The sequence below is a fragment of the Ambystoma mexicanum genome, chromosome 3q (assembly GCF_040938575.1).
Source record: "Ambystoma mexicanum isolate Mex_15411 chromosome 3q, UKY_AmexF1_1, whole genome shotgun sequence".
Lineage (NCBI taxonomy): Eukaryota > Metazoa > Chordata > Amphibia > Caudata > Ambystomatidae > Ambystoma > Ambystoma mexicanum.
This window is the reverse complement of record NC_090926.1, coordinates 809,022,813-809,045,402: the sequence shown is the minus strand read 5'-3', so window position 1 is coordinate 809,045,402 and position 22,590 is coordinate 809,022,813. Positions and strand designations below refer to the sequence as shown.

Here is a 22,590-nt window from a genome sequence, read left to right as displayed (position 1 = left end):
AAACCCCTCTCCCCACCTGTTCTTAGTTTCCAGAAAGGAAGATGTCATGGTCAGGGGATTCAGTCTTTATTAAAATGTTCAATAACATTCTTTTTTTAAATACAAAAAGGAAAATGTATTCCTGGATACATTTTCTTCATGCAATCCTCTTTATTTCTACTTTTCCTCTTTAGGTACTTTTTACTGTCCAATGACATACTCTAGGTTTATAGCTTTTCTTTGGGGGAATGGGGTTGTTAATCCACCTTTTGTATCTGGAATCTTTTCACTAAGCTAGCACCTATTTCATGTCATTTCACTAAGAGAGGGGGTAAAATGGCTAGTTTAGCATCAGGAATGTATACAGAGGATGTTTCTGCTTCTACGCTCTATTTTACCTATTTATTTTCTAAATTATAACACTGTGATTGTAGTGGTATGGCGTACACACACACACACACACGTACACATGTGTATTCTTGGATTATGGGGTACTAAGTGGTGGTAGAGGGTGGAGAAAGGATAGGTGCCGGGTTGGGAGGCAAAGGGGAGACAAGCCATGAAAGAAACACGCATTGGCTATGCCAACAGTTTTGGCTTTTATGTGCCTAATACTTGTACACAAGCCACAACTGTTGGCTTTGCCAATGCTTGTTTTTAACAGGACTTCAGTGAAGGACAGGGAGAGTGCTTATAAATCGAGATGCTGAAGCAAAACCTGGTTTAGGCATTTTTATTGCACCAGTAGCAGTGTTTCAACTCCAATTATGTCATTAGCTTTTTGAAGGCTGCGTGAAAAAACGCTGGCAGGGACTTCGAGTGCAATGTTTGATGGTAAGGCTTGAATAAAGTGAGCTCGAAGAGTTCCCATGAAGAGGTGTTTTGGGCAGGGAGGGGAAGGAACTGGTTTGGAATGTCAACATGAAAAGAGCTTCCTGTCTCTAAAAGGTTTGGTATTTGCAATTACTATGGTGTTGGAAGTGTACCACTTGTTTGATTCCACCAGATCTATGGGAACACAATGCGCATGACTTATTCAACCGGGCAATGTAAAACCCTACATCATATGTTCAAAAAACATTGTTATATCTTTAATACATCCAAAGGACAGGTTACAAACAATCTAATAAAAACCCTCACAAAAAGTGGTGAGTGTCTAATAAAGTGTCCCATGCCTATTGCCTGTCAGGTGATTACAAAGTGCAAATACAGTACAGTACAGAACAGTTATATAATCAAAGTGCAAATGTACAATAATGACAAAGGATGAATGGAGAGCACACATTTTGTAAAGCAAAGACCACAATTGTTATCCACAATAAATAGGGCCTACTTGATATGTAAATCTAATGTCTATGTAAGCACACAAATGCCTATATTATATATGGTATTATCTTAGTATCTACCACAACAATTGGTCTGGTGTTGTCCTATAACCCAACATGTTCCATTCCTGGATTCGGGTAAAAGGGAAAACTACAATCCCCAGCATACTAAGTGTTTTTTGCTCAAACGCCAGAACATCATAATATGATCCTGGTAACAAGCCGGTTTTCCTGCTTTGAAACAAAGTGAAATGCCACGGAACGCTTGATGCCAACTCAAAGCTGAAGGTACTAGTTTTACCCAGCGTGCAAGCTCACATGCACGTTGTTCCAAGAATCTTATTGTGTTCCTGAAATGAAGTAAGCATGCATGTCAAATGTATAAAGATATTGCAGACGAAGACAATTTAAGCTTTCGCATATGGTTAAAAGATGCATCAAAATGTCTTCCAACAGATTGCCGCATAATCTACAGTATTTGTGATTGTATTCAATTTTGTTCAGCCATCTTTTGGGTGATAAGGCTACGGAAGTATTACATTTCAAATGGAGATAAACCCGAAATAACCTTGGGTTTGGGTAAGCCAACATATATCTTGGAGAAACTACTCTTACTCGTCTATATAGACAATATTCTGTAGCAGATTTCAAATGATTCGGGATGTGTCATATTATGGTGGAAAGCTGTTATTGCCAATTTCTTTTTGAGCCATAGTTTAATGTTACCTTCAATATATGGATAGCTATCATCATTAAGCCACTGGCTATGAGTACACTTTAATATACCAATTATACCTACTGGTTTAATGGCATCTAAAGATAAGAAAGCATGTATATAAGGAACAATTATTGTGTCAATAGAAGCCTTAGTCAAACATTGAAAGAGCATCACACATTGTGATAGATACACATTCTATATTCCCTTTCAGTCAAATTCAAGATACAGGTATTGAATGCTTATATTTTTGGGTAAACGGAATAGACGCCTTAGTAATTTGGCTTCAAGCCGAATGAGTGCAGTTTTGAATTTGTGACCCCAAATCACTATTGCGTAAGAGATTATTGCCGTTATTTTTGATTTATATATAGACACAACAGCCGCTGCGCTATATCCGTTATTTCTGCCAATGAATGCACTTAGTATGTTGGTGGAGGCCTCACATTTCAATTTTATTTCTGCCAATTGTAAGTCCCATTTCATATTCTCATCAATGACAATCCCTAGATATTTATAAGAAGATACTTGTTCAATTGTCACATCATGTAAATGCCAATTAAAATGCTTTGGTCTTAACTTCTTGGTGAAAACCATAATTTTGCTTTTTTGATTGTTGATTATGAGACCATTGTTATACGCATATTTGACAAGTGCATTTAGCATAAGTTGTAACCCCACTGGAGTGTAGTCAAGAAGTAAAAGATCATCTGCGTATGCTAGCCATCCCACAGTCACATTCCTTATTTTAATGGGATTAGCAGCATGAATGTTAAAGGAGACGATCATGTCAGCCAAATATAGGTTAAAAAGTGTTGCCGCAACCATACATCCCTGTTTAACACCACGTTTAGAGGGCATAGATTTTGATAGTTTTCCTAAGGCATTAAGACGAACACTAACCGATGTATCGGCATGTAATAACATCAACATACGCAACAAGCCACTCGGAATCTCCCATTCCGTCAATTTGCGCCATAACTGATTCCTGCATATCGTGTCAAACGCAGCAGAGAAATCAATAAAAGCACAATAAACATCAAGGTTCCGCTGCTCCCAAGAGTGTTCGATAGCAGAACTTAAGATAGTAAGGTTATGTAATGTACTTGATTTTGGGCGAAAACCAATCTGGTTGAGTGAAAGGATCTTGTTCGAATTAATCCAAGAATTTAGTTCATACAACAGAACCCTGGTGAAAACTTTGGATGCAGAATCTAACATTGCAAGCATTCTTAAATTAGAGGGATTATCCCAAGCACCCTTCTTATGTACCGTCAAGATATTGCTTGATTTCTAGGACGGTGGTAGTTTACCAGAGATACCGATATGTTTATATAATATGTGCAAGGCCGCTCCCCATAATGGGGGATCACTTTTGATCACTAGATCAGATATACCATCAGGGCCCGCCGCACGGGATGATTTAAAATGTTCTATTATGGCAATAATGTCTACAACTGAGGCCAAACAGTCCCAAGGTGATTCTGGGATCGGTATAGCTTCGGCAACAATATCATTCCTTCCTATCGTCGAGGCAATATGATTAGCCCATTGTTCTTCACTGATGCAATTTATGGCGAAGTCTCTTTTTTTATTTTTGGCTATAAGATGCCATATCGCATTTCCATCACCCATCAATGATAACCTAGCAATCTTTTTCCAGAGATTTATCTCTAGGTTTAACTTATGAGTTTTTAGCCAGTGTTGATAGGTTTTCTTTAAGGCTCGAATCTGAGATGATATAGAGATTGACGTCATCTCCTCCTTTTTTGATTGAACCAATGTTTTTATATTACAGCGTAGTTTCTTTTTCTCATTTTGAATAATTCTGTCATTGTCCTTACGGATAGGTCTTGATATGTTATCTCTCTCAATGACAGATTTGTAATCTCAAAGCTTTAATGTAGTGCTTTGTATATTCGTCATAACTGTAGAAAATTGGCTAATTAGTTGGTCGTCAGAGTATAGTCCTGATGTATATGTTTGAATAAAAACCGGTAACAGTTTTCGAGCCATTGTTTTAGCTTGTTCAAAATTATGGGGTTTTATTAGAATACGATTCTGGCCTTCGTTTAGCAATATCTGGCCATTATTTGCATGTAATGAAGGTGTAAGGTTCGTCTTCAGAGTGTCAATGAGAAGACATAGGGGCAGATGGTCCCTTTCCTCGCGACCTACAACTCCCATATCATTTACAAATGGCAAACCAAGAGCGTTGGTAAATATGTAATCTATGGTTGTTGCTCGTGCACCTTCTACTCTCGTAGGGGCTATATTATGGTCACTCTTAGTAGTGCCATTTAGGCGTGTCATATTGTGTGCTTGTAGCAGACTATGCCACTTTTTTCCTTGATGGTTTGAGCCTTTTTTAATGGGATTAGATTTTATTATGGCATCTACCAATTGCTCAACTTGAAGGAGCTCATCAATCTTGGCATTAAATTCACCAACAAGTAATACCGGGAGTTTATTGGAATACCTTTTTAGAATAACATCAATAACTCTGGTGATTTCTAAAGTTAATGACATCTATGGTGGATCGTAGATGTTGACAATAATAATAGATATTTCCCCCTTTATAATTTTGGCTATTAGTACGTTCGGAGAAGATTGAGGAAGTTTTTCAATTGTCCATGGGCGCTTTACCGATATAAGGAGACCCCCCTTTGGGCGGCCAAGCAGGCCTTTCGTGGCTACTTCATGGACAGTCATACGATTATCTATTTGGATTTCGGCTGTTATCCACGTTTTCTGAAGAGCAACCACATGAAAGATATCAATGTTGGCCAAAAGACCATCCGCATCGAACATGTGGTTAAACCCCCTCGTATTCCACAAGTAGAGCAGTTCCTGTGACCTTTGTCATTCACATGTCCCAGGGAAATGGTCCTTAAAGGATAGAGGCAGCCATTGCCAATATCCTTCAGGGATGGACTCAGTAGACAAAGATTCCTTAGTTATTGGCAGGGCTGGCACCATTTTATCACAAGCTCTTGTGTTATCCTTGTCTGAGATTAATGCTGCACTATCAAAGGTTAGATCCCGTTTCCTGGCGGCTTGAGTATCATAGCTGCCTGACATAGCTGTTAAACGTTTAATAGTCGGAATCTCGACAGGCTGGGCAATATATCCCAGTTTTAGCAAATTCTCCTCAAAGCCGAGCACATAAGTCAGGGTTGCGTCATTTTTGAAACATACATTCGATGAGTAATGATTATTTAACTCAATTTGATCGACCAGCTTGATATCATTAGATGTAACAACCCGAAGTGGGACAATCTCATGGAATAATTTCAAGATTACAGCTCTGTTCAGCGGAACATGCGATATAACAGATGCAATTTGGGTTAATTGAAGAGCTGCCATAAAAGGGCATCCTATATTGGTTCCCGGCACATGTTCAATAACAATAGGCAAACCAGTTTTCTGAAGATTATTTTTAGTTTTTTCTTTTTCAGCCATTCTTTTGGCAGTTTCGTTTGTCGGTCTTCTAAGGGAGTGGCTGCTACTGCCTCAACTAGTTTATTTTTTTTAGATTTTTTATCTTTTGTTTTTTTTTAAACCTTAGGGGAGCCCTTTTTACTGTTAGTTGCTAATTTGTTTTTTTCCTGATGGGAGTTATCAATAGTTACAATGGGGTCAACATAATGATCAGAGGGAGACCGCCAACGAGCATGACTTTTGCCACGACTATTTGCAACTTTCTTCTGATACATAAATGCCTGAAATATGCATTTTTTCCTCTTATATTTGCCTTGTGGTGCTGGTATGTCTGTGTTTGCCACACATTTCATGACAGGCAGGTTATTTGATTGGGGCACAGATCGTGGCATACTACAGGAGCTACAACTTCTTCTAAGACTTGCATGAATAAGCAAGGATTGAACATCAATTTTAGATTCTAGTTGATTGCATTTAGTCAGTAGACTGGTAAGAAGATTTTCTAATGCATCAAATTTCTCATCGGAGGACATACTTGCATCAAAGTCAACATCAGGCAACATGGGCCCATGATCAGTAATCACATTTTTTGTTGGTGGTTCTGTGCCCTGATCAACAAACTTGCCCGTTGATTGAAATGTGAATAATGACTGTGTGTTCAGCACAGGGTCAGTAATCGGATTGTGAATACCTTTTGGCATGTTTGAAGGAAGGAAGACACCTTCCTTAATGTCCGCCAATACCTGCAGCTTAGATGGTGGAATAAAATAGAGTGGAGTGATAGTAGGCTCTCTAATGGACGTTTCAAGATCTTGTCCTAGATATTCTATTTCCATTTCTTCAAGTTTGGAAATGGGTAAGTCAATGACACTTGTTATCAAAGGAACAGCCTCATCCTGTATGCCAAGATTAGGTGAAGCAGTTACTTTGTTAGTGACATTGTGCATTATCATAGTAGGACACATCTCATTGTGTTCTTTCGGGTTGGGAGCTTTGTTAGTTGAAATAGAGCCTCCCAAAATATCATTCAATAACTTAGAGCTCACACAACCCAACTCACTAGATAGTTCACATACCAGTGCGTCCGTAGACGCACACTGTGCTTCACTCAACATAGTCATAGGCGGAATAAAGATTTTATCCTGTAGCTGCGACGAGACATTTTTGTCAAAGTAATCCGTTAAAAGTTTTCCTGAACTGGTACACGCGAGATAACTTTGGGAATACAGATTCGTCTGTTTCTCAATGTTTCGTGTAATTCAAGTTCGCGGGTATGATCAGCCATCTCGACCAGATGGTATCCCTAGATTGCTATGACACACCAATTAGTGGCCAGGTAGCAAATCACTCGTTAATAGCAGCTATACTGTCATATTGCAAACAGCAGATCACGATATAACAATAACAGTGCACTCATTCTAGTCTTGACGTGGCATCAGTAAATCGCAGTAATATTAATTATTGCTACTGAATACTCCAGCAGTTTAAACACGTGTCAACGCACATCTGTTACAAAACAGCTAACATTGCCAGTACACTCTCGTCAAACTAATTTCTGTTATTTTCATGAGATGAAGACGGTACTCACCGTTCGTCGTACTTTGAAAGGCAGATCGATAGCACTCCAGTAAACACAGTGGCTGTTAGAATCCAAGCGCTGATGCAAAACAAAAGCAAAATGCTTTCTACTTTTACTATTTTTGACAACGGCAACTATAGCACATTATTATTAAGCCAGCGATATCAAAGCTAATTAAGCTTGCATAGTTATTTAGAACGTAAATGGGGATCAACAGTGTATACAGCAGTATACGGCAGTATGGAGCAATGTTTATTAAAAGTATTGCAAGATATTGCAAAACCGCCAGAAAGAAAAGGAACTATCTCCCGAAGGGCTGTCGCCGCCGTTCCGCTGCGAACAGCGAACAGCTACTTCGGAGCTACTTCTGGAGTGCGCGTGCTGGAGCGCGCGGTGTCTCCTTGAAGTAGCGTCACAAAAGGGGCGGAGCCAAGTCACCTATGATAAATACAAATAAGGTATATTTAGGTATTGTAATTCTCAAGGAACACTTATAAATATATAAAATGTGTAACAGAGGTTTAGTGAGTCCATAAGTGTCCAAAGTAACCTTGATGGGTTAAGTGAAAGTATGATCCAGTGTGATTGAAGAAAGAGTCCTCCAGCGAACAGCTACTTCGGAGCTACTTCTGAAGCGCGCGGTGTCTCCTTGAAGTAGCGTCACAAAAGGGGCGGAGCCAAGTCACCTTGATGGGTTAAGTGAAAGTACGATCCAGTGTGATTGAAGAAAGAGTCCTCCCACGAACAGCTACTTCGGAGCTACTTCTGAAGCGCGCGGTGTCTCCTTGAAGTAGTGCCACAAAAGGGGCGGGGCCAAGTCACCTTGATGGGTTAAGTGAAAGTACGATCCAGTGTGATTGAAGAAAGAGTCCTTCAGCGAACAGCTACTTCGGAGCTACTTCTGGATAAGTATAAATGCGCCGACAGCTCAGCACCAGCCAATTTAACAGATAGCCATTTACTAAATAAAACACACAATTGCAAAATTGATTTCATTATATGAATGAAGAACGGCATGGGTTATTTGGCCAAACCTGTTTTTTTCTGAAGTAGCACAGATCTTATTCCATTGGCAAACTTGTTTTCATATTTAAGCAAAATCAAAACAAGATCCCAAAATGTAAATTACTTTTCCTATTTTAAACAATGTACCATTTTATTTGGAAGATGCATGGTATCTTTCCGTTTCAAAGATGGCCAGCTTGTTTCCAGAGAGCTTCCTTAAAGACAGTCATCCAAGATGGCTGCCTCCATGGAAGAGCTCACACAAAATCAAAGAGTTCCGAGCTGGGCAGGAATGGGTGGGATTAGCCATAGGGATTACATTGGATAAGGGCAGCGAATGGGTGGGTTTACAATTGTGTATCCCTCTTCAAATATATCTCCATTGGAAAAGCATTACAGACCCTCATTCAAAGCCCATATTTGAAGCTCTTGTGTTAATGACAATAGTTTTGACTTTAAAGGTAGTGCTTTCAGCGCCACCTAATCTCCCAAACTAAAAAAGGGAGTTAGTTGATCTTGGTTGCCAAAAGAATGGCACCCAAAATGACATCGACCAAACAGAAGTTGTTGAAACGATGTAGAACCATTTTAGCAATCCCTTAGAAGCATTCACCCTTTTATCTAAATATTGTTACTTTACCTTCTAACACAGATTCTATTTTTATTCAGGGGTCATCTCAACTATGGTTTCAGATGATTCCTCCGTTTGTCTCATTCTTGAACTGGGATGATAGATCTTCTGCTGGTTAATATGTACCCAGTATTCCTCTGTCTCATCCCCTTTTCGATACTTTTAGTTTTTAGGCAACTGGAGCTATATTGTCTATAATTTCATAGGCTTCTTTCTAAGAAGGTAGAGACTTATGCTTCTCAGATTTCTTCCTTTAAAAGCTATAGAGATCGATTTGGTCACCTATTTAAGATTTCTATTTTGAGGTTTTAGGGTCATGGTATGCATTCGTATTTACAGCAGACTAATCCAGATTTGGTTGGGAAAAGGAGAATGCATGTTTACGGTGTTTCTAATGATTTTTAACACATTCTTTTGTTGTCGGACGTTAATTAACATCTGCTCCCGAGTTTGCTATAACAAATTCTGAGGTCATGCCATTTTTCTACCAGTCATGAGTTCAAAATGGGATATTTGGGTGGTGAAAGTGGGAGTAGATCTCAGAACCATCAGGACCAGTGATAATCATAAATCCCAACTGGGTCCATAATCCACCGCAAACTTCTTAAGAATAACAACAAATGTCTCATATCAATCTACTCCTCTGCTACATGAAGGGTGGTAGACGAAACAATAGTGCTGTTGCATTTAATCAAACTCAAGGAGAAGTGGCTCAATGGACACCCCATATTTAAACGTGCCAGTTTCTGATTCAGAAACACAAATGCAGCACTTGTTCAGCAAAGGTCACTATTGTAAGCAAAAAGGTCAAAAATGCTAGACCGCTCCACTCTCAGAAATCTGTCTTGCTTACTGACTTCTGCTAGTGCTTCCTCATATTCTAATGACAGCTGTCGGGCAGGTTTGAAAAGAAACTTAAAAACTGCCATAAACTGAACCAAGAAACCTAGCTCCTCCAAAGGCTATTATAGTAGTCAAACGCTGTACCCGTTTTCATTAACAACAACACCATGCACACTTAAATGGAGAGACAACAATAGGGCTGAATGAAGACCATCACAGGATTGTCAAAACCTCAGACTCCCCACAGGTAGGACGGGGAGGTACTTAGAAATCAATGCAGTTGAAGGGTACACTTCAACTGGATAGGGGCAGGGAATAGGAGGGTTTACCACTGTGTATTCCGCCTCAAATATATCTCCATTGGAAAAGCATTACAGACCCCAATTCAAAGCCCATATTTGAAGCTCTTGTGCTAATGACAATAGTTTCAGCTTTGAGGCCTTCAAAACCAAATCCAACAATTATTCTGTGTGAGCAGTTTACTAAAATTCCCTGAAGGCGCATTAAAAAGATATTCAAAAGGTACATGATATTCCAATAAATTGTGGTACTCAGTATTTATGGTTTTCTAAATTTAACTCATTCCAAATTTCATTAGTGTTGAGGTTTAGCACGCAAATGTAGATCTTAAAAACGACATTCACATGCAAGCTAAGATATACCCCTTGAACTCTTTATCTCATCATGTACTATTACCATCAGAATTGTGCAGCTGTTAAAAGTAAGGTTTTAATTGAACATGTTTTAAAGAAATGCTATGACTCCATTCTCTTGATAAAGGTTTACAGGCCCAGATGTTCTGGAAACCAAAGGCACTGGAGGCTGAATCGACCAACCCAACAACCCAGTGCTTCTTTTCAAATTGTATCACACATTTCCTAGCAAATATATATTCATTTAATTTAGATGTATGTCAGTTTCTCAGAAAGCCTTCCATACTAATGTATTACAAAGAGAATAACAAAAAGTACATTATAAACACTATCACAATTAAAATAGATATTGACCATACAAACCATAGTAAATTTCAAATTATTAGACATTGTTAACAATCAGAATATTTGAGAAATGAGCACACACAAGAAATATCTAGCCCTTTCAAACACCACACCCAAACACTTCATGATTTTCTACAGAGCCAGAGTCTACAACAATCCTAAAAAGGAGCTACCTTTCTATCGCTGAAAATACTACACTCAATCAGAAGGTGCCTAATGGTTTCAATCATACCCTTTTGCAGACATAATCTACTGTTGGAGGATGTGCTTGTTTACCTCCCTATTTTAGGACTCCCACCAATCAACATTCAGACTTGATACCATCTTCCTTTTAAATTCATTCAAATTGTCATACAAAAAACATGCACATAAACAACTTGGGAATACAAAAACACCCTTACATCATGTATTTATAATGTACAATGAAGCAAAGCCCATTCCTGTGTTACCTGCACATCTATAATGTATATGTTTACCATGCAGAAAAATGAGCAGTGAGCTGGTCAAGTGGCACAGCCAGTAGAGCACTAGCTTTGACATCGGTGCAGAGTCTGCTAACGCAGGTTCGAATCCCCGCGGGGCCAAACTCAGCCTTTCATCCTTCCGAGGTCGATAAATGAGCACCACACACCGTGGGAAATAATAAGCAGCGCTCAGATACCTGAGGGTTCGTAGCGCTATATAAATGCCAAATTATTATTATTATTATTATTATTAACAGTCTCAAACCCTTTTGCTAAGCATGGAAATACATTATTAAACATTTACTACTTCAAAGAAACAAGAAGGTCATGCAAACATGTATTGTCAATTTTCAACACTCAATAATATGAAGCAATGTTGAATAACACTGCATTGTTTGCTCATAGAGTACAAAAAACACTGGTTCATTTCAGATTAAAACAAAAGAAACGTTTACAATATTTCCTCTGGCAACCATTAGTTTTTCAGTCACCCAAGGTCATAGCCAGGAAAACGGATTAGTGAGCCACCTTGCGTGCCTTGTTGACAACAAAGAGGTTCTTCATTGCAAGTACATTTTTCTGGAGGAGCAAGTTTATCGTACTAGATAGTTGACAAAAATGCTGCTTCATTGTCAAAATGACATTATTTACTAATCAATTATAGTACAATGCTACCTATACCTTGCAAAATCACCTCAAAATTCACTGGAACATTGGATGCTTTTCAGTTCCTTTGTTACTGAAGTGGGCCCAGGACAGCCCCCACATGCTTCTAACCATGGGCTGCTCTCGCAAGGGCACAACACAGGTTCTCCACACCTTTGCGATAATGCTGATTCTCTTTCGCTCCCGGAAATGCACTCAAATCTCCACAAATAATACCGTAGGAGTCAGGACCAGGGATTAGGAACCGATCTTGCAGTCGGGTGGGCCTCACCTATATCCCCTCAACATTAGTTCACTGGCCCCAATAAAAGTTGACTTAATCAGCACTACACCCAAATGGAATCTAACCAAAAAATCTAATCAGCCTGAGAAAACAAATGACTGTCCTTGTCTACAGCTGTATTTAATCTCTTTTCTCTTGTCACACCCACTATACATTTTCCATATTATTAGCTTGTGCCTTTCTGCTTATAATGCTTGCATCACTTGCCCCTATCCCCACATGACATTTTTGTAATTTTCCACTTCTCCCTCAAGTCCTGTCCTGTCTTTCGAGCAAATACCACAGATAGGAACTAACATCTTCTGACCTTTGCGCACATAAGGCATAGATCCAGTCTTACCATTTCCTCTACTAATCTTGAGCATTTCATTCAGATCAATTCAGTGTTCCCTTGTGCAGAAATGCCTTTTGCCCTTTGAACCTTACAATCTGCAGTAACAAGTCTAAAATACCAGATTGTTCTCCACACTATCACGCTAGGCTTTGAACCCTTAAGTGCCAGGCTATCATGCAAGTCTATGCAAAAAGGACGAGCATACTTGTCCTTGGCACTTATGGTATGTAATGTTAGTTTATCCCTGAATCTGCTGCTTGTAATTCAATGCAAACTTGAATTACAACAAACCCTATCATGTGATTATGCCCCTAGGGCTGAGTAGCTATGTTAGTATTTCAAACAACATGCATAAATCTATTTCGGGAACGGGAGTGCGTCAGAATGTAGACGCAGTTGTGCAGCATTCTTGTTACTTTTGTCTCGATGTGTGGGATCAATTGAACCTTCCCGAGGATCCACACAGTAAACCTGAAAACCCACAAATTGGTCAACAGCTAATCTGCCAGGGAGCACTCGGCTCGGCTTTACTAGCCTTGTCTGTGTAAATCCTACTTAATCCCGTCCCCAGCACGAAGCACGCATGCACCGGAGTGTAGGCACATTTGTGCAGTTTGGCAATGGTCAGCATGCAGCCCGGCAACATCTTCTTACATTGGGGTGAGTACTGCTTCTAGGGCAGGCAACGTTGTGTTGTGTCTCTCTCAAAGACATTTGATAACTAAAGCTGCACGCTGCTTACACCTTCCCAGTAGTTGCATTTGACCCTAATCAATCAAGACGCCATACCTGCTTCATCCACTCATATACGCATCTCATCGTTTGTAGTTAATTTACAATCTGTGCAGCGGGTGTGAAATGGCGCTGCTTTTATCTATCAATTTTGCCCCCATAACGGATCAAGAAATGCTCCAAGCTGTGTAGCTTCCTCTCCTGCCTTCACCGCCAGTGGGTTCTCCACTGTTTCTTGACCTTGGACATACTGGCTGTGTTTCTCTTAACAATGACAGCCAACAAACCTTACTCACTGTTTCATCCACCCATGGCAAAATGACGCCTTTCTTTCCAGTTGTTTCACACACCATATGATTGGATTTGTTAGGTATTTCCTTAGGATCAATGCCTTCTATTGAGGCTACTAATCCGTCGAGGAACACTGCTTTGGTGCAGTCCGTAGGTGAATCATCACTCGTAGACAACTCTTTTGCTAATTCATCAACTGATCAACATGACAGTGGGCCTCATTACGAGGTTGTTGGTAACCCGCCGGTGTTACCTGTCAGTTGCCACCAACCCCGTAACACCCTTACCGCTGCCTGATATCCCGTTGCCACCGGAATATCACAAGCAGCGGCGGCGGTAAGGTTTTATCCCCATTTCCATGAAGTCCCACAGTACTCCATGGAAATGGGAAGACGGAAGCACCGGCACTGTTGCTTTCATGACAATCAACCAACCAGGTCAGGCCTGCCGGGGGTTCCGTGGCCCCTACCAGCATCATTGTAGTACGACTTTATCTCAATACCCTCCCAAGAATTGGAATCTTCTACATCTTCCTGTTTTCCTCTCCTGCGCAATTGCCTCCGTGCAGACTTTCAGTGCTTTTCCGAAATACTGGTGACAAACTCGAAATCGGTCAATCCGATATTTTAACTGACATTAATCAAATTCTATGTGTTTTAGTTTCCCTCTATGCAGGGATTAAGATCGAAACGAAATCTGTGTGTTCTTCTTGAATCCTTACTTTTTAAATTTGAAAATGTTAATGTTTAAGACAATAGCAAGGGTTTTCTTAATTCTAAACAGCAAAATCCAGCCACTTCAGTGATTATACCGGATGCCAGAGATGAAACCCTGTCTCTACAGAGGGGTGTTTCTACACTGAATGTTGGATCCCAAACATGTTATTCCTTTATGCTAACATTGAAACTCCAGCTTTTGTTCCATCTAAAGGAAATGATGGAACCCCTTGAGTTGGTCCTTCTTATATGTTATCTAATAATGACCCGTCTGCTATTATAGACCCTATAATTATGGAAACTTTAGTTTCCCATAATGGTCAATCCTTGGCGAATACCCATCTCCCGTTTGTTGCAAATTGTGAACTGCCTGCCAATATTGCAATTTTGGGTGAGACTTGTCTAGGAAATAAGCCTCCTATTATTCAATCTAAAACGATGCCCTTGATTAACCTATAGAAGCAGACAACGAGAAAATGTGTTAATCATCTCTTAAATCAGCCCTTGGTGAAAGCGCCACTGGTCAAGGACGCAACATGTGTTCATAAACCTATTGACTTAACATAAACCTATTTCTGCAACCTGCTTCAAATCCTAATTTTCACTGCAGAGTCAATGCATCTGCAGCTTAAAATGTGTATTTATATCATACTCCAACACTACAAACTCGCTCTTATAGGGAGATAACTCTCCTGTCGCCAGAACCCCACAAGTTGAGGTGGCACTGGATACATTTCCAATGCATCTCCCAGATTGGAAAGAGCGCGAAATGGGGCTTGCAAACGTATATAAAGTTTAGTATTTTTGAGCAGACTCTAATATTTATGTTTAACTCAGTTTAGGAACCAATTGTTTTTATCAGCAAGCATGTGATAGTCAAATCCACCCTGATTTCCTTGCTAGGCGCTTATTTCCCTCTAATCATGTAAAAGTCGGACCAATCCGATCCCTAAACCAATAGAAAGATGTTTAGAAAGATGTTTAACCTAATGAAAACGAAAACTACTCTCACATAACAATATAGTCATAGTAGCATAATACTGGTCTCACTTGAAAGACCTCCTGGTTGACACCAAAAGGGTCAGGAGGATAGCTCAGGGCTAACACACTCCTCGTTGAAACAAGTATATGCAAGCAGCATGGGTTCGATACCCTGTTCTGCGCTTGGAAGCCGGAGTCATTCATGAAGTACAATATAAAAACCCAATTTAAATGTTGTCTCCTTTTTTAAAAATAAATGCTTTTGCCAAACCCAGTAAAACATGAAGAGATGAAGTAGTTTGCCTTTGTCTGTTCCTAGCAACTATCTTTCAGCATGCTCTAGCTCCCCTTTCTTCCTTCTCCTCTGTTGGCATGTTGCTTTCTACCAAGAAAACGGAATGGGTGCTGCATCATTTCAGACAGTGGTTCCGACTGAGTGTTCTATAGCGGCTATCTTAGGCTGCCTTGTTGTCATGTTTGCAAAGCCATGCACCCCTGGATGTAGACAGTTTGATTCACACCTAAAGTCCTTCCTTTCCCCTCATCTTAGTACTTGGTACCACGTGCCCGGGTACTTATATCCACCTCTAGCAGGCTATACTGGCTGTTAATGGAATCTGGGCCATAAGCCAGTAGGCAAAAATAATATGAATTAAAGGCAGTAGCTACACACAAAAAAGAGCAACAAAGTCAAACCCTGCAGTACCCTACAGGAAAAAAGTTGAGGGTCAGAAGTATGGAGAGGGCTATGTATGTTTTGACAGAAAGGCTTTTCACCTAAAAAGTGCAGGGTCCTGGGGGGGCGTCTAACTCCATCTTAGAGCGAAGATTGGTGTGGCAAATTGTTTCAAAACGTAGACGTATTAGTGTCACTAGCCCTGAACCCAGTTTTGCTCAAGTCTGATTTCATCAACTGCTATCACCACCTTGTCTAAAACCTTGTTGGAGCATGTACAGAATGTGGTGCAGTGGAAGGTGAGCTGTTTCTTCTAAGAGCGTCCCCATACATGGAATGTTCGCTATAGGGTCATAACTAGACATGTCATCCAAGGCAATATTTGGCTTTATAAGGAAATGGATGACAGCCGTAATTTCAAAGGATGAATGAATCATGCTCTCCCAAAAAGATTAGTGAATACCTAATCAAAATAATGAACCAATTGAAGGGGATTTTAATATTTTGTTAAAAATGTTTGGTGGACAAGGATCATGAGGTGACCAAGAGCATTTACTTATCACTACTAGATTGTTCAAGTTCAGTGTAGAAAGTGGTCCTAAGGCCTGTACAACATGTGCCTGCATTTTGTATGGAGAGAGAGGATGCCAGATAAGGGAAACAGTTGGTCTCTGTGTGATTTTTTACGTTAGCTAGGTGACCATAGATAGATTGAATCTTTGAAGAAAAGTCTGTCACCCCCAAAGAAAATGCCAGGTGATAATATGAAAAAGCAATAATTTCAGCTTTGGTGTTAGGAAGGTCTGTAAGGAGTAAGGGAAAGAGGAACAGATAGGAGCAAGGGGGCATATTGTGGCAGAGGAAAGACGATCAGTGAGTAGCAAGGGAATGAGGGGTGAGTGAGCAGGGAGGTAAGGAATGGAGTTGTCAGGGTGGTGTCTGGAGATGTGTATACAATGAGATTGAGCATGGTGCAGTGCACAAGAAGAGATGAAAATCACCACTGAAATATTCTTCATAGCGTCTCAAGAGCGAACAAGAGCGCATACATCTGCACATTGGTCCAGTTGAAAGAATAATGGTCAAATGGAACAACAGGGCATCCTGCCCACAAGTAAAACAAGGAGACAGCAGAGGCTGTTCAGGCAGGGGTAGCAATGCATTTTGTTTACCGTCACCCCCCAGGAACTTTATATAATTAGCACAAGATGGGGAAAATCATAATCCTTTGGAAACACACTGAACTGGGAACCCCCCGCCCCACCCCCAGGGTGGGCCCATCCAGGGACATCCCGATCTGAAGCACATGACCAACCCCTTCCTGAGGCAAGGGAGAAGGTAGAAAGAGCTCATCCTGCACGTCACAGGCAGAGCGAAGCAGCTAGGACAACACTTGGTGATGTAATTACAGGGCAGTCAGCCAATCCAGCAGTCACACAGGGTAGATGGCAGGTTGCACCTTCGCCTCTCCCTATAGTACCAATATCAGAGAGTTTTTCAGGCACAGCGGAATTGGATGGCACCCGATCTACAAGCAGCTGCTTCTTCGGTAAGTTGCTGCGTTACAATTCCCCCCCCTCCATTGCCAGATGATCGTCTCTTCATTTCCTTGTCCTCTGTGCCAATGTTTCTTCCTCGTTACTCCATCTCCTCAGTATCCTCAGATCCTAAAGCATTACCAGAATTGAACCTTTGCTCCTTATCTTCTGCTGCTCAACCATCGTTCTCCCTGCTGACTCTTGTTCCTCGATTGCTTCCTGCTCTTCCTTTGCTCCTGGATCTCGCTCCTCATCTCCTGACAAGTTTGCTTGAACCTGGCATTTCACCATGTTCTGCTGAACCTTGCTTCTACCATTGAACTGCTCTTCATTCGACTGCTGCCTTCTACATCTGTGCAGTGGGGCTTTTTCCCGCAAGGGTCCCCCCCCCACCCCCGAGTTCAGGGTTCAACTTGAGGTGAGTCCCCCTTTGCCTTCCTATGTCGTCAGGGGGGCAGGGTGGCAGGGTAGCTTCCTGACAGGATAGGCCCTATCTCTTCCCAGAATGTAAACGCCAAACGTCTCAGGTAAGGCATGAACCTCAGAGTAGAGGGGAAATAGATCTGCGCCACTGAACTGGTCACATATCCACCAGTGCCTATTGGCAGGTGGATGTGGAAAAGGGACACTTGATGGAGTGGCGTTCCTGGGGGAACCAATCAGATTGTAAGCCACTGTGTTCCTGTGAGGTGGCCAGCCTTCAGTGTATCCACCACAGGGTATGCGAAGGCCATTATCTAGCCATTATCTAGCAGGTATCGTGTGAATGTCTCGCTTCCCACCAGAAAGGGTGTCTTGTGTTCGGTTCTCAATGGTGCTGACCAATGGCAATGTAAAAATGTTCGGGCCGTCAGCACAACTGTTATTTTACTAATTGCAAATTGTTCCGGGTGAGAATCAATGTGGCACCACAGAGGGAGGTGATGTGTTGGGATGCTTTTTATTTTCAAATTTCTTTATTGGGATTTATGTAATAAAACAGTTGCATCACTGAATCAAACAATCACAATAGTAATAGTCAGGAATACACAAAATAGGCCATTTGTGAATTAACGATTAAACAGAAATAACAAAACAATAACAACATTAGCAAGTCTCCATATGGTCGATGATGTAAGCAACAAGGGGGGGTCAGGCAGCAAGCGAGCACAGGTTAGGTGCTACGCCAGTATTCCATTCCAGATATCGTGTGTCAACGGGGGCTAGATGCTCAAGGGGGTTTATCGTCGTTGGAGGGGTTAAGTAAGGCCCAGGTAAGAGTTTTCCAGGCAGCAAGTCCCAAGCTCGTGTTTTCAGGGGATGTGGTGAGGCCGTTCTCCCAAGCTGAGGTTTCTGCCCCTATCCAGCGCTCCAGTTCGTTGTGCCATACCTGGTATTGTGGGCCTCCAGGTCGCTTCCAAGCCATAGCAATGGTCCTTTTGACCAGAATGCATGCCAGGTCCATGAGCTTGACTGAGTGTTTGAACTTGGCCAGTCTGGGATACGTTCCAAGAAGGCACTCTTTCGGGGTCCATTCATATCTGGTCATGCCTGCCTCGCTACATAGGAGTTCCACTCTCGCCCATAGTCGCCGGACCTGGACACATCCCCAGAACATGTGTAAGAGGTTTGCTTCGTCTCTGCCACACCATGGGCAGTTATGCTGGGGTAGCTTATATATTTTGGCTATTCTAAGTGGTGTCAAGTACGAACGGTATAGCATGTTGAGTTGTATCAATTTAAATCTAGAATTTCTGGATACCGCATTAGGGAACGCTAGTGCTCTACCCCATTCGGCTTCAGACAGTTTGTGACCCAGGTCTCTCTCCCATTTGGTTTTGAGGTCCTGACTACGGGGGTTGGGCCTGTCAATTAGGTGACTATATATGCGGGACAAGGCCTCCATCCATCCGCCAAGCTATATAGGTGTGTTATGAAGGAGTCAGTTTCAGGCTCCTCGGGCCATGTGTCCCATTTAGTCCTAGCCAATTTGCGGATCTTTATGTACCAAAGGAATTGACCAGCCGGGACGCCATCATCAGATTGCAAGGAGGAGAAATCCCGGAAGGTGCCCTCATTGTATAGGTCCCCCCAAGTGTATACTCCCAGCCTTTCCCAGTGTCGAATGGAGGCAAGGTCCACCGAGTTCTGGCATAGGTCGGCTAAGAGCGGTATGTCCGGGTTGTATCTGTGTTTCAAGTGAAGAAGACTCATAACCCTTTGCCATACCTGACGACCCAGGGTAGCTAAGAAAGGAATCCCATTCATAAGACGTTGAGGGGCCCAAATGAGTTCATTTAACCGGATTGGAGCAATCGGGTGCTGTAAAAGCAGCGTTTCAGGGGTAACATCATCGGCTAGCCATTTAGCCACAAAGCTTAGTTGGGCAGCCAGGTAGTAACGTTCCAGGTCAGGAAGCCGAATGCCTCCTTGTTCGTAGGGGAGGGTCAGCGTGGATAATGCAAATTTGTGCCTACTAGTTCCCCACAGGAAGTCTTTGAGTATCTTCCCTAAAAGACGGAAGAAGGGAGTTCTAATGTAATAAAAAATATTTTGGAAACCATAGAGAAATCTGGGGAGAACAATCATCTTAATGATGGAGGCCCTACCCATCATGGATAGGGGGAGGCGAGCCCAAAACCCAATTGACTTGCGCAAGGGAGGCAGCGCCGCTACCGTGTTGTTGGCATGCATGAGTTCAGGCGTATGATGAATATTGATGCCCAGATAGCGGAACGTGGTGGGGCACCAACCTATGCCCAATGAGGGGAGGTCATCCACGTGTGTGTTCCGGAGGGCGCCCAACGGAAACAGACAAGACTTGTGTTTGCTAAAGTGTATACCTGATACCTTGGCAAAGTTGCCGAGGACCTCCAACATGGTTGGGACATTCAGCTGCGGGTCCCTCACATAAAGGAGAACATCATCCGCATACAGGGAAATTATATGGTCCACCCCGTCAATCCTTATACCAGCATCAAAGAATTGTTTCCTAAAGAAAATGGCAATGGGTTCAAGCCCGATTATATATAGCATGGGGGATAGCGGGCAGCCCTGCCTTGTGCCCCTTTGTATGTCCCATGCCGTGGAGATGAGCCGACCAGTTTTCACCCGAGCTCGCGGTTTGGTGTAGAGAACTGTGATCCATCGAATGAATCGTTCTCCGAAACCAAACTCCCTAAGTACCGCAATCAGCCATTCCCAGAAAATTGAATCGAACGCTTTGATGGCGTCCAAAGAAAGCAAAGCGTGGGATTTACCTGTATGAGCGGGATGTGACAATACATGTTGTAATCTACGTAGATTGGCAGTGGTGTTACGGCCCGGCACAAAGCCACTCTGGTCGGGGTGCACCACCTCTCCGATCACCCTGGACAGCCGCTTGGCCAGGATGGTTGTGCGGATTTTAACATCATAATTGAGCATAGCGAGAGGGCGATAGGAGTCACAGTCATCTGCAGGCTTACCAGGCTTGAGGAGCGGAACCACCAAGGTCTCACGCATGCTCCCAGGCAGGATGCCCGACTCATAGGCTTCTAGGAACACCTCGTGCAGCAGCGGGGACAGTTCCGGCTCGTAGGTTTTGTAAACTTCGGCGGGTAGCCCATCACTGCCCGGAGCCTTGCAGGTGGCCAGGGACTCGATGGCATCTTTTATGTCATCTATGTTGATATCAGCATCCAGAGCCTCCTTATGCGGCAGCGGGAGTGGGAGCAGACCAATTTCGTCCAGGGTGTTTGAGATTTCCTCGGAAGGCACCATATCAGTATGGGAGTATAGTCGGGTATAGAACTGCCCGAAGGTGTTATTAATTCCCTGTTGGGACCGTTGTAGCGTGCCATCAGCATCTCTTAGGGCTGTGGTCGAGTACCTAGGGTGTTCTTTCCTACACAGCCAGGCGAGTAGCCTACCAGGTTTGTCGGCGTGGGCGTGTGTTTTGTTGGTTCTGGTAATGTAATCAAATTTGGCCAGTCTGTCCCAGGCTTCCTTGCAGGCGGCCCTAGTACTGGCCAGCTTGTCCTCCTGTGGTTGGGGGTCCAGGGTGTTGGATTCTAGCTGTTCTATTTCAGTTTCTAATAATTCAAGTTCGGTTCTTAGGTGTTTCCTCATGCCTCCAGCCTTTGCTATGACCTCTCCCCTTACGACTACTTTGAGAGCATCCCAGACCGTGCTTAGGTGGTCAACACTGTCTTTATTCTCACTGATGTAGTTCTCTAGAGATTCTCTGAGGCTGTCCCTGAACACTGAGTCTTTAAGTGCCTCGGTGGGCATCCTCCATGTGGGTATGGGAGAACTGGGTCCAGTGATGTTCCATTCAATTACCAGGGGAGAGTGGTCGGAGATGGTGCGACCCAGGTAGTTAGAAGAGTCAATCTGGGGGAAGCTCTCTCTGCCGGTGAAGAGATAGTCGATTCTGGTGTGAAGATTGTGTGGCGAGGAGTAGAAGGAGTAGCCCCGATCCCCGGGGTGTTGTTCCCGCCAGATGTCCACCAGGTCTAGACGGTTTAGCATGGTATTCATGGCAGTGGTAGCAGTCGACGGGCCCGCCAAGGGGGGAGCCGACCTGTCAAGCACGGGGTCGCTGACGCAATTAAAGTCGCCTCCCCAGATAAGGAATGCATCTCTATAGAGTGCAATCTTTGTGTATAACATGGTGAGATGCGCGGGGATGTTATTGTTGGGGAGGTATGAATTGACAATACATATCTCTGTTTGTTCAATGTGGCCCAAGAGTATAACATACCTTCCATCAGGGTCCAGTTCAGCTTTAGTAAGCTGGAAGGGGATGTGAGGACTGATCCAGGTGAACACCCCTCTGGCGAATTTGGAGTATGTGGACCCGAACCCCTGTCCACCCCAGTACGATTTGAGTGCCGCCATGGATTCCTTGGTTAAGTGGGTTTCTTGTAATAGGGCCAACCCTATCCTTTTTCTGTGCAGATAGGATTTTATTCTGTTCCGGCGTAAGTAGGTACCCAGACCCCTCACATTCCAGGTGGCGATTTTAAGGCGTGTTGGCATGATGGTGGCAAAGGAGCCGGGGCGCTGAGCCCGTGGCAGTCTCAACCCTCCACGAGCCAGCTCCATGTGCTGAGCGGTTGCCCCCTGGGTCCGTGCTCTGCAATCTACCTGCTGACCTTGATTGTTGCGTTGATGTGCTAATCGGAGACTTGTGAACAAATTTAACTTCCACTCGAACAGGTGGATTGAACAAGAAAGTTAACTGTGTGTTGCCCCCAGCAGCTGTACTGGGAGGACAACGCTCGGGGGCTTCCGCTACCCATCGGCCTGACCAGGTCATGTGGTGCGGATGTGGTGTTGGCCCTGGGCCAGCCATGCTTGGGGTGGGGTGGGTTGTGGCGATGTCTGTGGGGTGGTCCGTAGAGCTCCCGTCCTGGAAAGAGCCAATCAAT

The 22,590-nt window shown here is 42.9% G+C and overlaps 1 protein-coding gene across 2 annotated transcripts in view; it reads right to left on the bottom strand.

Moving 5' to 3' along the window:
- WFIKKN2 (WAP, follistatin/kazal, immunoglobulin, kunitz and netrin domain containing 2) overlaps window positions 1–22,590 on the bottom strand; it is a 252,096-nt gene that overhangs the window by 180,667 nt on the left and 48,839 nt on the right. Inside the window, exon 1 of one of the 2 annotated variants that reach the window (XM_069654910.1) lies at window positions 7,049–7,758. The exons of the other annotated variant lie outside the window; for it this stretch is intronic. The gene's annotated coding sequence lies outside the window, so the exon portion shown is untranslated. Of the gene's footprint in view, window positions 1–7,048; window positions 7,759–22,590 lie in introns of those variants that run through there. 2 annotated transcript variants of the gene reach the window in all.